The following is an 18201-nucleotide window of genomic DNA, read 5'->3' on the forward strand; positions in this document are numbered from 1 at the left end:
AATATTTCCTTTGCTGGATAAACAGGTTTCTCCTAAAGTCAGATTTATTAGTGATTAGCATATAGTCACTTTGTCTGTTAAACACCCACATCATTTTTAAGGAACATTTTTCTTCCACACTGTTTGATCATGCAAACATTTATGGACATTCCCTAACTTTCCTGAGATCCACAGGGTCCGAAATGTTTCAGCTGCACACGTAGCCAAGCTCATACACATTTTCTGTAAGGGTTTTCTCTGGGTATTTGGCTCCTAGTGCCGGCTCTTTTGGACTGTTGGCCACGCTGTAGTCAGGATTGGATTACAAGTTGATTACTTGGCTCCCAGGACTGTTAGTTGTTATGTACTGTTGCTTTTCTATTGCTTGCACAGTCCACTGTGTAAACGTGTCATCTCTGGCTCATTTGCCATGTCCCACAATAAAATGAAAGAAACAGGAAAAAAGTCAAGCCCCAATACCCAAAGTTCGATACCCCCCATCATCACTTCCTTCTCGAATCTGTAAGTGTTTAAGCTCAAATGAAACATCGCTGACAGGATACCTTGAATTTATTTTTATTTTCTCTCCAACACTTATTCTATCATCGGTAATAATGTTCTCTACTCAACTTCGACCTCGACCTAGATTTCAGAACATTTCTCAAATCTACTGGGTTGTTCTGTACAGATAATAATTAAAATGATTTCATTCCACTCTTGAGAGGCTATTTCCTCTGACAAGGATTCTAACAATGAATGGCTACGCTCCTAAAATCAGAAGTCAGCATTTTAAGAGTGAAAGCGAGAACTTTTTCAGAGAAAATTCACATAACCAAAGGGCTGTGAGGGCTGGGGTCAACTGGGGCTTTCGTGGGAATGGGATTGAGACTTTGCTGGTAAACAGGTCAATGGATATGAAGCAAAGATTAGATTAGATTACTTACAGTGTGGAAACAGGCCCTTCAGCCCAACAAGTCCACACTGACCCGCCAAAGCACAACCCACCGAGACCCATTCCCCTACACCTAACGCTACGGGCAATTTAGCGTGGCCAATTCACCTGACCTGCACATTTTTTTGGATTGTGGGAGGAAACTGGAGCACCCAGGGAAACTTACGCAGACATAGGGAGAATGTGAGGAGTCGCCTGAGGCAGGAATTGAACCTGGGTCTCTGGCACTGTGAGGCAGCAGTGCTAACCACTGTGCCACCGTGCCACCCGTAGACGATTAAATGGAGTTGAAGTACAGGCCAGTTACAATGACAGAGTAGATCTGAAGGGCTGGATGGCCTACCCCTTAGTTTCCTTCTTTACTTTTACTAGTCATCGAGTAAAACAGCATGGAAATAGACCCTTCGGTCCAACCAGTCCATGCTGTCCATGTTTTCTAAACTGAACTAGACCCATTTGCCTTGTTTGATCCATTACCCTCTAAACCTTTCCTATCCATCAACCTGTCCAAATGCCTCTTATATGTTGTAATTGTACCCATGGCAGCTCGTTCCATACATGCACCAGCCTCTGTGAAAAAGTTACCCCTCAGGTCCCTTTTAAATCTTTCCCCTATCATCTTAAACCCATGCTGTCTGGCTTTGGACTCCCCAAACCTGGGCAAAGGACTTTGGCTATTCACCTTATCTATGCCCCTCATGGTTTTATAAACCTCTAATAAGGTCACCCCTCAGCCTCCTACTCTTCAGGTGAAAAAGTCCCAGTCTTTCCTTATAATTCAAACCTTCCAGTCTCTGTAACATACTTGTAAACCTTTCAATGTAAAACTTGCATCTTTGTATGTTTTATTTAGACTTCATGGACTATAGCCCAGAGTAGTGAAGGCGGTAGCTGAGGAGATTGTAGAGGCATTGGTAATGACTTTCATGAATCACTGGAGTCAAAGAAGGTCCCAGACAACTGGAAAGTGCATAATGAAACAACCCTGTTTACGAGGGCAGGAGACAGGAGACATGAAACCATATGCTGGTTAGCTTGACCTTAATCATTGATAAGAGACCATTATTAAGGATGAGATTGCAGAAGTGCATGGTAAAATAAGGAGTTAGCATGGCTTCATCAAAAGAACATCATGCCTGACAAATCAGTTAGAATTCTTTGAGGAAGTAATGAGCATGTCAGACAAAGGAGAGCCAGTGGACGTGATCTATTTGGATTTTCAAAAGGCTTTTGACAAGGTGCTGTACAGGGGTTGCTAACAAGATAAGAACTCATGGTCTTAGAGACAAGGTACTGGCATGGATACAGGATCAGCTGACTGGCAGAAGGTAGACAGCAGGGATAAACAGGTCTTTTTCAGGATAACTATTCGCGTTATACCCTAACGATCTGGATAAAGGAACTGTGAGCATTGATGCTAAGTTTGCAGATGACACAAAGATAGGTAAAGGGACAGGTGGTGTAGAGGAAGCGGGGAGGGCTTCAGAAAGCCTTGGACAGACAATGAAAGTGGGCAAAGAAGTGGCTGCAGGAATGCAATGTGACAAAGTGTAAGATTATAATTTGGTGGGAAGAATAGAAGCGTAGGCTATTCTGTAAACAGAGAAATGTTTCAGAAATTTGAAGTGCAAAGGGACTTGAGAATCCTAATTCAGGATTCAGATTGCATTTGAATATTGTAAACAGTTTTGGGGCCTGTATCTAAGGCTGAATGTGCTGGGCTTGGAGGGGGTCCAAAGGAGATTTATAAGAATGATCCTGGGATGAAGTCTTCTCAAATGAGGAGTGGTTGAGGACTCTGGGTCTGTACTCGATGGAATTTAGAAGGATGAGGGGGATTTGATTAAAATTTACAGAATGTCGAGAGGCCTGGATAGAATGGAGATGGGAAAGATGTTTCCAGTAGTAGGAGAGACTGGGACCTGAGGGTACAGCCTCAGAGTGAGGGGACGACCATTTAGAACTGAGATGAGGAGGAATCATTCAGCTAGAGTTGGTGACTCTACGTAACTCTTCGCCACAGAGGGTTGTGGAGTCCAAGTCACTGATTGTATTTAAGGGATAGGTTCTTGATTAGTAAAGGGATCAAGCGTCATGGGGAGACAGCAGGAGAATGGGGTTGAGAAACATATCAGCCATGGTCAAATGATAGAACAGACTTGATAGGCTGAATGCCTAATTCTGCTCCTGTATCTTTTGTCTTATTTGTTTAAGGATCTGGAAGTTATTGCCAACCCCTAAATTGCCTGGAAAGGTATTGGGGAGCTGCCTTTTGAACTGCTTCAGTTCATGGATGTGAACAATATCATTAGGGAGGGAATTCCAGGATTCTAACTCAGCCATAGTGAAGGAACAGTGATATACTTCCAAGACATAATGACATAAAGCTTGGAGGGAAACGAAGGTGATGGCCTGTTTCAACATAGGTTCATCCTACAAGCTCAGACCAGACTCCTAGATTGCTTGTAAGCAATTCTAATTAACTATATGCACATAAACACCACAAGGACTGCAGCGGTTCAATAAGGTAACTCAATACCATCTTTACAATGGCAATTAGCAATAACTTTTGCTGGTTTCCTTAACATCTGCTGTAGATCCTGATAGTAGTTCCATCCGTACTTGGCTTGGTCAGATATGGTATTGCCAAGTCACTCTTAGGTATGGGACATTAAAGACACCCCCCCGCCCCCAACCCAGAATACATTCTGTGTCCTTGCCACCCGCATTTGCTTCTTCCTATTAGTGTTCAACATGGAGAATAACTGATTAATCAGCTGAGAGGGGAAGCGGGGTACAGTAGTGATCATCAGCAGGAGGTTTCTTCCCCCATGGTGAACCTGATGCCATGAGATTTCACGAGGTCTGGAGCAAATGTTGCGGATTTACCAGGGCACACCCCTTCCAACTGTACTGCAACTACTGTGCGACATATCCAGTTGCTGGAACAGGGCACACCCAGAGACAGTGACAGTGGTGTGTGTCCATGAGTATGATTCTGTAAATGTGACTAAGTCAGGCTGATGTTTGTGGGGCAGCATCCAGACATTAATAACGAGGTCGTTTCAGGGTCAGAGATGGGATCATAGTGTCATACAATGCTGAAGAGGCATCGACACATGAGAAGTTCACTATTATTGTTCCCTAAGTCCATGCCAGGATACCCATCTGGTCCTTCAGATCCATAATGGTTAAATTCAATGGTTTGCTCAGTGTTTTGGAGTCATGTGTAAGCCAGACCAGATAAGTTCAGTAGCTTTCCCAACCTAAAAACATTAGTGAACCAGTTGAATTTTTTACAATTCACAATGATTTCACGGTTAACATTACTGAGCCTAGCTTTTAGTTCCAAAGACTACTTTCACTGATTTAAATTGAATTCTGTCAGTGTGATTTGAAACCATGTGCCCAGAGTATTATATTGCATCCTACCTGGACATTAGCCAAAACCGCCCTTTGACTGTCCACACATATCTGTGCCAATACTAAATCTGTTCAATGCTGCTACCGAAATCTGCAGACCCTCAGTCATGCCTTCACCACCTCTCTACTCCAATGCACTCCTGACCTCTCTCCAACCTTCCACCCAACATTAATAAAAGCTCATCCAAAACTGCTTGCCACACTCTAACTTGAGTCAAATCTCATTCACCGAGCACCACTTTGCATGCGGACAAGACAGTTGGTTCGAGTTAAGCCACACCGTGATTTTAAAATCCACCTCTTTATTTTCTAATCACTCCAAGGTCTCTTCCCCCCCTCCCCCCCTCCTCCTAATCTGTAAACTACAACAATATCTGCATTCCTCCAATGTTGCCCTCTTACACATCCTCGAAATTACTTTCAGCTCCCAAGGCTCCAGGTTCTATCTTATCCCCCCACCTCACAGTGAAGTAATTGCCCAGGAGCGAGAGGATTCGTGTGGACAGCCAGATCACCCCAGGAGAGGAACTCCTATATTCATCCAGAAAACGGAGAGGTGCTTCTCGTCATGAAACCTCATCACCAAGAAGAAGAATCTGACCCAGCAACAGCACAGCTCAGCATAAAAGCATAAGTGGAACTAAGTTATGAGCTTGACCTTCTGGCCAGGGACCACACGGACACAAAAGTATGAAGGATTTGAGACTGGTGAAACTAGTGAAAAACTAACCATTGTAAACTCAATATTTTAAAAATGTCCTTGATGCAACTCCTTATCTGAAGTGTATCAAAGCATCCTGGATGGGAAGTGCATTAACTCCACAAGCAAACACTGCAGCTATTTTATGCACAGCAAGATCTCACAGGCATACTGCATTTAACCAGTTGTCTATTTTATGATGGTATTGGATAACAGCTGACAGTTGTTCAGAACTACAGGAGTGCTCCTTTTCCAACGTTTACCCCAATAATCAGACATTGCGCCCAAATTCTTTTGAGCTCATTGGAAACATCAGATCAAACCATGGAAACATCGAAAGCAGAAACTATGAACTAATTTTCTAATTGGATGGTGTCCCATCCTATCAGGACTTAAATCCTCCAACGTATACAGTGCAGCAAACCATTTATGATGAAAAGTGATGAAAAAGCTGGAGATCCTATTCAATTAAAGACAGTCATGGATTCATAGAGGTCTACAGCATGGAAACAGGCCCTTTAGCTCAACTTGCCCATTCCACTTAGCTTTCACAATTAGACAACAGACAATAGACAATAGACAATAGATGCAGGAGTAGGCCATTCTGCCCTTCGAGCCTGCACCGCCATTCAATATGATCATGGCTGATCATTCCTAATCAGTATCCTGTTCCAGCCTTATCTCCGTACCCCTTGACTCCACTATCTTTAAGAGCTCTATCCAATTCTTTCTTAAAAGAATCCAGAGACTGGGCCTCCACTGCCCTCTGGGGCAGAGCATTCCACACAGCCACCACTCTCTGGGTGAAGTAGTTTCTCCTCATCTCTGTCCTAAATGGTCTACCCCGTATTTTTAAGTTGTGTCCTCTGGTTCGGCACTCCCCCATCAACGGAAATATGTTCCCTCCTGCCAGAGTGTCCAGTCCTTTCATAAGCCTATATGTTTCAATCAGATCAATTAAACTAGTCTGTGTTTGGTTCATATCCTTCCATAATTATTCCATCCATGTACCTGTCTAAATATTTCTTAAATGAACAAAATTGTACTCGCTTCCATCACTACCTCCAGCAGCCCATTCCAGACACTCACCACCCTCTGTGTGAAACAATTGCCCCTGTGGAACCTTTTGTATTTCTCCTCTCTTTGAAAGACAGCCTCCGTCTATGCTATTTTTTCACTGTTTGGCAGAAAGGTGACATTTCAAGATTCCCTTTTCGATTAAGAATACATACAGTATAATAATAGGTACTCAGTTTCTCTCAAACCAGCTCTAATGTGGTGGAAAGACAATTATCCTCCATGACTCTTCATTAAGGGAAAAGAAGCAGTGGGTAGAAACGAGCCAGAGTTACAAAACTCACCTCCTGACCCTACCCCACCCCCAACAACAGAAATGTCTACTGGACTGTGTCACAACATTCCACACTCTTCAATGCAATAGCTGCTTGACCGTCAGAGATAGAAACTGGTCACTCAAAATTAAGCTGGACACAGCCAGGTGTCCATATCCACCAGGACTGGAGTAGAAACCAAAGGGTTAAACAAAAAGTTAAGGATGATTTAATTCCAATTTTTGCCTTGCATTGAATAACTCACTCGTGGAGAGAAGTTTCCACTTTGAAAAGTAAACATTAGTTCACCAAACAAAACCCACTCAATTTTTTTCATGGTCATTGGAATGAGGCGGAATTTTGATTCTATAATATTGCACTGGTCCCTGGCTGCTAGTGGATAACTATGTTTCAGAAACTCTGCGAAGAATGTAGTTCGTATTTCACACACGACGCCAGCACTAACCTTCCATCAACCCCATTAAACCATGGCAGATTCGGAATTGAAAAAAAAAGCTTACATTTATTTAAAGAAAAAGAACTCTACTGGAATAGTTAAGAACACACAAAAAAAATGACAAGAAAGACGCATTTATAAATGAGCTCAGAGCAATATAGTCACAGCTTGAGCCTGTCAAAGCTTACTGTGGGGTAAAATGTAGATGGGGCTCAAGGTATAATGTAAAGAGTGTGCTTTTTAAATACAGATATGAGAGCGATTAGGCTTCCACGGTGCAACACATACATAATTAGCGTCTTTGGAATATTATAATGCAATGTGCTGTTATCTTGACAGGGCTGCTGTGTTAGAAGTCTCTGGAGTTCACATCTCTGAGTATCAACCTGATCATTCTCCCTGTTATCACACCCTTAATTTATACTATTTCACATTCCTGGCCCCCGTATTCTCCTTTGACATGGATAATAGAATGCATTATTGCTGTCTGGCTGCATCCTGCCATGTCTGTCAGTCAAAGAGATGACAGCTCTGTGATGACACAAAGGACAGTAATCACTGCCAGAGTCTCAACAATCCAACAGGAAGATAGAAGTGGGGAGAGAATCAACACCTCCTTCCTTACCTCTATAATTTGACAAGCTGCAGAAAGGCTTTAATCACGAGGAAATCTTTAGATAAGCTACTCTTTGATTAAAAAAACACAAGAAACAAACGCGAAAATCAAGAAATCCTGCCCCTTCCCTCCCTCGTGAAGGAACAGGGCTGAATTTTAATCAAGTCAGGCCCGCTAATTACCCTTTCAGAATTGTTCGTTCCTACATCCATCTGTATTCAGCTACCAAGAGAATGAGAGAGAGAAACGTAGGAGATTTTAAAAAAAAATCAAGACAACTGAGAGAAGACAAAAATAGATTTGTGTAAACTCTGTAGAAACAGGGAGCAGTTTCTGATATGAGATGGGGGTTAGAAGTGATGTGTTACCATCCTGATATGATATAAACAGATGCCCTGCAAATTAATCACCCTTCCTAATGAAAGAAAAACTAAATTTACAACGCTCCATTCAGATTTTGCAGGTCTCGTCGGAAAATGTTACAAAAATTGAAGTCATGATTAAGCCAGCAGCTGTACCAGCAGCGTGAAATCTCCTGTTCAAATTAATGTTAACTGGAACCTCGTTAATATTAGCAAAGGTGTTTGTTGCTTCTTGTCGACAAAGCGTTGATGCTCTTGGCAAAAGACAACAGACACGCGAGTATTATTCTTCCATCAAGACTTTTCGGTTGAGTCCACACTTGCAGCTTGTTGCTTGCCCAGACACACAAAGCAGGTGTTAAATGAATCAGACCACGCATTGCCAGCTTCTGCTGACTTACTTCACTCAGCCTCAGCCAAACTGTATGCCGCAGTTCACTTCACAGTGCCCTTGGGTTGCAAAGAGTGGGAGGAGGTAGCGAAAGAGGAAACCTCAGGCTTTCCCCAGAGAGGAAGAGATACCCAGGTCCACATTAGGAGGATTATTTGCTTAGAGATTTGCTGGCATTCCCTTGGGGAAACAGGATGAAGGGGTAATTTAATTGAGATGTTTGAAGATTCAGCAGTGTAGATAGAAAGAATTTACCAAGCATCTTTCAGCACACCCCAAAGCAGTTTATAATCAAATTAGTACTGTAGTAATTTACAAGTTACAAATTTGGAAATGAAATCACTGTTAACATAGACAACACCACAGTGACTTTATGCACAGGAAGCTCTCACAAATAGCAACCTGATAATAACCAGGTAGTGTGTTTATTTCAAATTGATTAGGTTTTTCATGGTAGAATATAGAATGAGAAGCAACCTTATTGAAATATATAATAATGTTAAGGGTAGGTGCGGAAAGGTTGTTTCCAATTCTGGGAAAGTCTAGGATGAAGCAGCATAATCTCAATAAGAAGGGGTCACACACTTAACACAGAAATGTGGAGGAATTTCTTCTCACAGAGGGTAGTGAATCTGTGGAATTTTTCACCACAGGGAGTTGTCAAGGCCGGTCATTAAGTATAATTCCAGCTGACATAGATTTTTAATCAGTAAGGGAATCAGAGGTCATGGGAAACAGGCAGCAAAGTGGAATTGAGGATTATCAGATCAGCCATGATCTTATTGATTGATGGAGCAGACTTGATGGGCAGAATGGCCTTCTTCTGTTGCCACGTCTTATGGTCTTATATTGGCTCAGGGATAGATATTGATGAGAACTCCAGGGATAAGTCCGCGGTGTTTCACTGAAATGAATCATGATCTCTTGTGAGCAATGAAGGGGTAGCTAGAAGCTCAGTTTAATATCTCAAGGACAGGCAGCATCACCTCCTTCAGAACCACCCAGAAATGGCAGCCTTAATTAATTTGTGCTCTTGTGTCCCAGAGCTGGGCTTGACCCAAGTCCAGACGTGAAAGCTACAAACTCAATCACCTCAATAAAAGCAAACTCATCAATCTAGTTGTTTTGGGGGGGGTGGGGGGGGGGGGTGGGGTGGGGTGGGCGGGAAGAGGGGCAAACAGGACATTCTGCAACAAGAGACATATTCTCAAATTACACATCACTGAGTCTGGGGTAGTGCCAGGAAGAGGTTTTTAGAAATCCTAATTGTTTGTATTATCTTTTGTCTGTTCAAGATGCTTCTCTTGACGTCACACATGTCCTTTAGGGAAGGAAACTGCCATCATTATCTGGTCTGATCTACATGTGACTCTAGACCCATGGCAATGTGGTTGACTCTTCACTGTCCTCTGGACAATTGGGGATGGGCAATAAGTGCTGGCCTGGTCAGCGCTGCCCTCATCCCATGAATAAAAAAAACACATCATTTCCAAGTCAATTGTTCCCAGTGATGGTAAAAATCACATTTAATCTGTGAAAAGGCAACAAGTACTTGCACATATATAGTGCCATCAATGCAGCGTTTTATTTCAAGGTACTTCACAGGAGCGTAATCAAACAAAATTTCACACTGAGCCACATGAAGAGATGCTAGAACAGAAGAAGAAAGTTTGAGCCAAGAAGTAAATCTTAAAGGAACATCTTAAAAGGAGAAAGAAGCAGGAGAACCGGACTGGTTTAGGAGAGAGAGTTCAAGTGATTTGAGTCTAGGCATGGCCAGAGGGCAAAGGAATTTGAAGAAGCACAAGATGTAACAAATGATAGAACACAGAGGACCGTGGAGCTAGAGGAGGTAACGGAGATTGAGAGGAGTGAGGCCCCTTGGGAGTACTATGTCCAGTTCTGGTCACCCAGTTATAGGAAGGATATTATTAAGCTGGAGAGGATTCAGATGAGATTTACCAGGATTTGCTGGGTATGGAAGGTTTGAGTTATAATGAAAGGTTGGATAGGCTGGGACTTTTTTCAATAGAGCATAGGAGGTTGAGAGGTGACCTCCTGGAAGTTCATAAAGTAATGAGAGGTAGAGACAGAGTTAATGACAGGTGTCTTTTCCATATGATGGGGAATTTCAAGACTAAGGGATACATTTTTAAGATGAGAGGAGAGATTTAAAAAAGACATGAGGGGCCAATGCACAGAGGGTGGTTCGCATGTGGAATGAACATCCTAAGGAAGTGTGGGTGTGGGTACAATTGTAACGTTTAAAAGACATTTGGATAAGTTCATGAATAGGAAAGGCTTGGAGGGATATGGTCAGAAGTCACCAGGCTATAGTCCAACAGGTTTATTTGTCATCTCAAGCTTTCAGAGCACTGCCCTTTCATCAGGTGGTGAAGAAGCAATACTCCAAAAGCTTTTGATTTCAAATAAACCTGTTAGACTCTAAGCTGATGTTGTTCACCCTAGTCCAACACAGGGACCTCCACATCAAGGAGGGATATGGGCCAGGAACAGGCAAGTGGAACTAGGTGAGTTTGGGATTATGTTCATCATGGTTTGGTTGGACCAAACAGTCTGTTTCCGTGCGGTATGACTGTATAACTCTATGACAATTTAACATTCAAGGCCTAGATCATTTAATGTAGGATAACGAGCATCGAGGTGATGGGTGAATGAGACTTAGTGTAAGTTAGGAAGAGGGCAGCAATAGATTCTACAAAAGTGTTTCTGTCATGAGTCCCAATCTGAATTCCTGTTAGGAGGCATATGCTATGGGGAGACAACGCTCCAGGGAAAACAGCCCCAGCCTGTTCAGCCCCTCCCTATAGCTCAAATCCTCCAACCATGGCAACATCCTTGTACATCTTTTCTGAACCATTTAAAGTTTCACAACATCTTTCCAATAGGAAGGAGACAAGAACTGCACGCAATATTCCAACAGTGGTCTAACCAATGTCCTGTACAGCTGCAACATGACCTTCCAACTCCTGTACTCAATACTCTGACCAATAAAGGAAAGCATACCAAATGCCTTCTTCACTATCCTATCTACCTGCGACTCCACTTTCAAGGAGCTATGAACCTGCACTCCAAGGTCTCTTTGTTCAGCAACACTCCCTAGGACCTTACCATTAAGTGTATAAGTCTTGCTAAGATTTGCTTTTCCAAAATGCAGCACCTCGCATTTATCTGAATTAAACTCCATCTGCCACTTGTCAGCCCATTGGCACATCTGGTTCAGATCCTGTTATAATCTGAGGTAACTCTCTTCGCTGTCCACTACACCTCCAATTTTGGTGTCATCTGCAAACTTACTAATTGTACCTCTTATGCTCACATCCAAATCATTGGGTGACCTTATAGAGGTTTACAAAATTATGAGGGGCATGGATAGGATAAATAGACAAAGTATTTTTCCCTGGGGTCGGGGGGTCCAGAACTAGAGGGCATAGGTTTAGGGTGAGAGGGGAAAGATATAAAAGAGACCTACGGGGCAACTTTTTCACGCAGAGGGTGGTACGTGTGTGGAATGAGCTGCCAGAGGATGTGGTGGAGGCTGGTACAATTGCAACATTTAAGAGGCATTTGGATGGGTATATGAATAGGAAGGGTTTGGAGGGATATGGGCCGGGTGCTGGCAGGTGGGACTAGATTGGGTTGGGATACCTGGTCGGCATGGACGGGTTGGACTGAAGGGTCTGTTTCCATGCTGTACATCTCTATGACTATGACTCTATATGAAGAGGGCAGAATTACCAAAAGGGAGCCAATAGAATATAACACAGATGCAACAACGCACCATGCCAAATAAGACAGTTTTTAAAAAGTCATGAATATAAGGAATATATATTTTAAAAGACAATTTTACATTTATTTAAATATTCATAAATATCTAAGATGTCTGAAATTCTGATAAGCCATTGAAACGTAAAATAAATTATCATGGAATTGAGAGACTTGCTTGGCAACTCTCAACTTCAAATGTCCTAAGAAAGCCCTAGCTTATGATTACACTCAACTTGCATTTACATAGAACCTCAAACCTCATACAAGTTGCTTCACAGGAGCTATATCAAACAAAATTTGATACCAAATCAGACCGAAAGGGGTAGGTCAAATAGCTAGATTTTAAAGGTGCATCTTAAGGGAGGAAAGGGAGCTGGACAGACAGAAAGAGTTAAGAAATTGCAGTGTATAGGTTCCATTCATTTGAAGGCACATCTACAACGGTGAGCTGATTAAAAATCAGAGGTGCTAAAACTGGTTCAAGCTCCCATGCAAGTAGCGCCCAATTAATTCTTGCAAGGCAGTTTTGTCCTTTTAAATCTTGCTAGCAGTCATTTTGAATAGACTTTAGGGAGGCATTGGTTCAGTGGTATAATTGTTAGACTACTAATCCTGAACCAGAGGTAATGTTTTTAGAGACCTGGGTTTGATTCCTGCTATGGCAGATGATGGTATTTGAATGCAATAACATAAATCTGGAATTAAGAGTTTAATTATGACTATTGTTGCTTGCTGCAAAAACCTATCTGGTTCATTAATGCCCTTTAGGGAAGGAAATCCTTACCTGGTCAGGCTTACACAAGACTCCAGAAACAGCAATGTGATTCACTCTTAACTACACTCTGAGCAATTAGGAATGGCAGTGAAACCCATATCCCATGTACACATTTAAAAATCTACCACACCAGGTTATAGTTGTGGAATTTTAAAGGTGGACAATTGTGGCACTGTTCATGTCGGAGGGCTATGAATATGCTGTGATGTCTAGCTGGTCACCTGGTCTGGCCCTTTAAACCGGCTGCTGCTTGTAGTGATCTAGCGATACGTATGGGGACCAATGAGTTACTAATTATGATTGCTGTTGAAATGTGTATGATCTGGCAGCTCCTTGGGAAGATGCCAGATTCCCTCAAGGTTACAATACAAATAATTGAGAAGGAACTGATTTTCTTCTTTTCTTTAAAACACTAAAAAATAAAGTTCCATTCTAAAATTGGGTGTTTATGCAAAGTTGTATGTGTGAGTTGTACCAGAAAGGTCTGCACTGGAAAAGATACATATGCAGGGCAATTGTACACCTTTGTCATTCATAGCATTGCGTCCTCTATGTAGCAGCAAAACACCACAGGGTCACCTGAAGCACTGTTTGCTCAATATTGACAATCCTCTTCTATAGAGATGAATGTTCAGCTATAAAATGCTAATTATCTGCGTTCCAGCACTTTCGCCCATACGAACACGCTGCTTATGATTTAGTGGAAACTTCCAACAGTATACAATAAATGGAGAAGTTTATTAAGCTCGCAAGCGAAATCCACTCAGCTTATAGCACTAATGCCAACCATTGCTGCTGTTTGCTCCTCACTGAATTGCTCACTCAAACAATTCTGAAGTCAATGCTGAAAGGCTTGTATTTCTCAGGCTCATCTTGGAAAAGGTAAGACTTTGGTAAATATGTTTCTGTCCGATTTACCAAAAGTATTCAGACTGAAGGGAAAAATAAACAATTTGCATTCATATAGTGCCTGCCTCAATGTCAGCGAGTGCCAGCACTGCGACAGCAATAAACCACAAACAGCAATGGGAAATGTTCTGAAAACCTAATTTATGTTTCTAAAAGTGATGCTAACCAGGTGTGATTCAGGATATCCTGGGTGGCATAATGGTTAATACTGCTGTCTCACAGCACCAGAGTCATGGATAACTGTCTGTGTAAAGTTTGCACATTCTCCCCATGTCTGTGGGTTTCTTCTGGGTGCTCTGGTTTCCTCCCATAGACCAGAGATGTGCAGGTTAACTGGGTTGGCCGTAGGAAATTGCCCCATTGTGTCCAGGGATATGCAGAATGGATGAATTAGCCATGGGAAATGCAGGATTACAGTGGTGGGTAAATCTGGGTAGGATGCTCTTCAGCAGGTTGGTATGGACTTGATGGGCTGAATGGCCTGCTTCCATACCGTGGGAATTCTATGATATTTTAGACAACTCCCGAGTCTTCTTTTAAATACTTTCATGGGATTGTTCACATCCACTCAGCTTAACGTCCCATCTGAAAGCAGCACATCTGACAGTGCAGCCCTCTCTAACTGCACTGGCAGTGTTAGCTGAGTTTTTTTTTCTAGCCCAGGGTATAGGAGTGGGGACAGATTGCACTCGTACCTTTCTGCTTCAGTAAGACATGACAGAAATAAAGCGATGGAGCCAAAGAAATTAAGGAATTTATAACAAGCTTATATGTGCCCTAGACTTTACAATCCAGGTTTGCACCAAAGGAGAAAATGGAATTTTTTTTTAACCTTAATGTGTTATTTACTGTGGTCTACATTGGCGCTTTGAAGCAATTCAGCTGCAAATCTATAAAAAAAATGTGGATTTCAAGATACAGTACAAAATGTGTTTGAAATTCCTTTTAACCCATAATGAGGTTATGACCAGATGGGATATCTTTGCAGAAACAGAACACACGTTATTTCACTTTGCCCCTCAAAACATGTTTCAACACAGCCAGACAAAAGTCAAAATGTGAAGGTCAGGGCAAGGTTAAACTTGATAATTACACATATTTCAAACTGTGTTCTCCCTTTCAGAAACAACATTAATGTGAAATGACGGTAATACAAAACTTAATCACGAGAAAGAGAGCCAGGACCGTAGAAAGCCTGTTTCAACCAATTCCTCGGGAATCTCTAAACTGACCCAATCTAACCTAGTTAAAACATCAATGGCACTTACACATTCATAAACCCAGAATGCCTCACAGCACCTCACAATCAATAGATTTTTTAAAAATCCCTTCCCCTAAGGGTAGCCACAACAGTCAATTTTGGCAAAACAAGGTAGTGGAGTTAAAAATGAGATCATTTAGAGTTTCATAGATTCCCACAGCATTAAAACAAGCCAAATATCCCATGCTATTGTCCAACTAAAAACAACGAAAATTTGTATTTACATAGCACCATTCACCTCCAGTCACCACAAAGAATCGATAGCAAATTAAATAATTTTGACATTTAGCCGCTGCTGTAAAGAATGAAACGTTACCTCATTTTTTAAAAATCAGATTTTCTGAATAATATTATCCTGTTATTTGTGGGAGCTAGATATTCTCAGACTCCCTGACATCTTGGAAGGTGCTTTACAAATGCAAATTGTGCACAGTGATCGCCAACAGCAGGGCAATGCAATACTGACCAAGTTGAATCTGATTCTTGTGACGTTGTTTGAGGTATAAATATTCAGGACACCAGAGAAAACTCACTTGCTTTTGTTCAAAGTACTGTAATGGAGTCTTTTACATCTTAGTAACATCCTGAGGGATGCTATTGACCAGAAACTGAACTAGACTTAACACATAAAAATAGCAGATACAGGAGCAGGTTTGGAATTCTACAAGACATAAATCAACTCCTGACTCTCAAAAGTCCATTCACCATCTGATCGGCACAGGTCTGATGGAACTTTCCCCACTTGCTTTAATGGGTGCAGCTCCAAAACAAGAAACCTGACACCATCCCGGACAAAGCATTGATACCACATCCACAAACATTCATTCCCTCCACCAGTGATACATAGTGGCAACATTGTGTACCATTGGCAAGATGCACTGCAGAAATTCATCAAGCTTCATTCAACAGTACCTTCCAAACACATATAGAAAGACAAGGGCAGCAAATACATGAGAACACCACAACTGACAAGTTCCCTTCTAACCCAATCACCATCCTGATTTGGAGATATATTGCCATTGCTTCTGTGTTGCTGGGTCAAACTCCTATAATTCTCTCCCTAATGACAATGTCAGTGAATCTACAGCACATAGACTGCAGTGGTTCAAGAAAGCAGCTCACCATCACTTTCTCAAGGACAACTAGGGATGGGCAATAAATGTTGGTCCAATCAATGTCACACACATGCCATGAATGGATTTTTAAAAAAACTCTTGAAAGGTTGCACAGGCTTTTAGCTTGACATATCATGTCAAAAAGACAGTGCAATACTGTACTCAACACTGCCTCTTGGTTCCTTCCTTGAATTGTGGTCAAGTGGAGTGGGACTTGAACCCAAAGAGAAAAGTGCTATCACTGAGCCGTTCTATCCTTCTCTTCCGCAACAGCACTAAAAAAAATCCCTGAATTCACCTACTTAGCCCCTTGCCATCTGTTTCAATGAGCAGGGTCTTCCACCTGAATCCTCAGCACTCTCTGAGCAACACACTGAACAGTCAATTTCCACCATATTCTCCAATTCCCCGGGAACACAACCTTCTCAACTCAGGAGGTGAGAGAATCTGACAGACTCTGAAACCAAGCCTGAAAGTCTGGTCGCTTGTTAAAATGCAGGAAGTGGCTTGCAGGATCTACAGCAGAAAGGAATAAAAAGAAAATAAACGCTGATTGTTAAACGGGAAAGTTCACTCGGTGTTTGAGGCGACCCTTCCAATCCGCTGAAGGCGAAGCTGCTGCCTCGGTCCTGAAGCAAAGACACATCTCCTGCAGTGAGAGCTCCTGAGCACGGACAAATCCAGCTTTGTCGATGCTCCAAGACTTCCTTCTCGCCCAGCCACTAGGGACAGAAGTCAGCACACCTCCTGGGAGCGATACCCTTTATATCAAAAACACGCACACACATATCTAAAACACAGCGTGCACGCCAAACATCTATACAAACATGTACAAGACACAAGCTCAGGATGTAGTCAAGTTTCGACTCACGTTGGGTCTTTGAAAGCTGATTAATTCCGATTCAGACCATGAGACTTTGGATTCTGAGCTAAGGTGATTCAAAAGGGTGTTGCAGCGCTGTAATCTCTTGCTCAGAACAATCTCTGGATTGCCACTTTTATTGCAGGATGTACAAGGTACACAGGTAGTCAGGAGGCAGCCAAGATGAGGCACTGGATTCATTTGACGCTGTCTTTCTAACCACACCTCAGCTCTGAGAATCAGACTCTCTCGCGTCTCCGTCTAAATACCTGCAGCTTTGTGTCTGTGCGCGTGTGGGATAAAAGTTTTAATTGCCCGTAAACTTCCCGATTGGACTGATGATGTTCTTCATGTGCACGTAATGCAAAAGCATCTGTATCTCTCGTTTTGTGTCCGTGGAAAATCTCGGTGTGCGCAACATTCGGAGCGCCCCACAATCCACAGAAACGTGACTCAAACACAGGATCGACTGATTATGCTGTGAGGATCCAGGACACATTATCCCTCCCCTGATTCCACCTCCCCCCTTCCCCAACCAACGCCATCAGAACACAACACATACGAAAGGGATGAACTCCCAGCTCGGAACTTTCAACTTAAATATACCCACCACCCCAGCAAAACATCCACTACTCTCCCAATGTTGTACAATTATAATAGATCGTCCCTCAAAGTCTGGCGTGTGTTCGCTTCATACGCACACAAGAATTCCAATTCCTTAATCTCTTATGATCACCCGAACTCACCGTCTGCAGGCTGGATTTTTCTTTCGATCACTGAATTGCACTCGCTCTGATATAACCCCCAACGTCGACTTCCCCCACTCTTTCCAGCAAATCCCACTGAATTGCACTCGCTCTGATATAACCCCCAGCGTCGACTTCCCCCACTCTTTCCAGCAAATCCCACAACTTTCAGGGGAGTTATTTGAATCGACCGTAGATAAAAACAGGTTTGGGTATTGCGCTGAGAACTCCAGCCCATTTGTTCCAAGACCACTGCACCAACCCAACCACTGCGAAAAGCTCCAAGGTACTCTTAAGAGCTTTGTAATTTAAATAAAATCAAAAATCCAGTCTTAAATTAACAAAGCACACCAACATATGTCGAGACTGATGAACATAAATACGAACCTTCAGATTCCCAACATCAAATAATCCATCAACAAAATCTTGCGTGCCTCAGTATCTGTGCAAATGTTGAACTAACACGCCGAAGCTATTTCATTCAGATCCTAGCTCCCATTGCCAGACAGATATTCACATCTACTTTTTAAAAA

The 18201-nt window shown here is 42.3% G+C and overlaps 1 protein-coding gene across 3 annotated transcripts in view; it reads right to left on the reverse strand.

Annotated features, from left to right (window-relative positions):
- Positions 1-18201, reverse strand: part of sema5ba (sema domain, seven thrombospondin repeats (type 1 and type 1-like), transmembrane domain (TM) and short cytoplasmic domain, (semaphorin) 5Ba) — a 335820-nt gene that overhangs the window by 317282 nt on the left and 337 nt on the right. Inside the window, exon 1 of one of the 3 annotated variants that reach the window (XM_072579917.1) lies at positions 16932-17340. The exons of the other annotated variants lie outside the window; for them this stretch is intronic. The gene's annotated coding sequence lies outside the window, so the exon portion shown is untranslated. Of the gene's footprint in view, positions 1-16931; positions 17341-18201 lie in introns of those variants that run through there. 3 annotated transcript variants of the gene reach the window in all.

This window comes from Chiloscyllium punctatum, chromosome 10 (genome assembly GCF_047496795.1).
Source record: "Chiloscyllium punctatum isolate Juve2018m chromosome 10, sChiPun1.3, whole genome shotgun sequence".
NCBI lineage: Eukaryota > Metazoa > Chordata > Chondrichthyes > Orectolobiformes > Hemiscylliidae > Chiloscyllium > Chiloscyllium punctatum.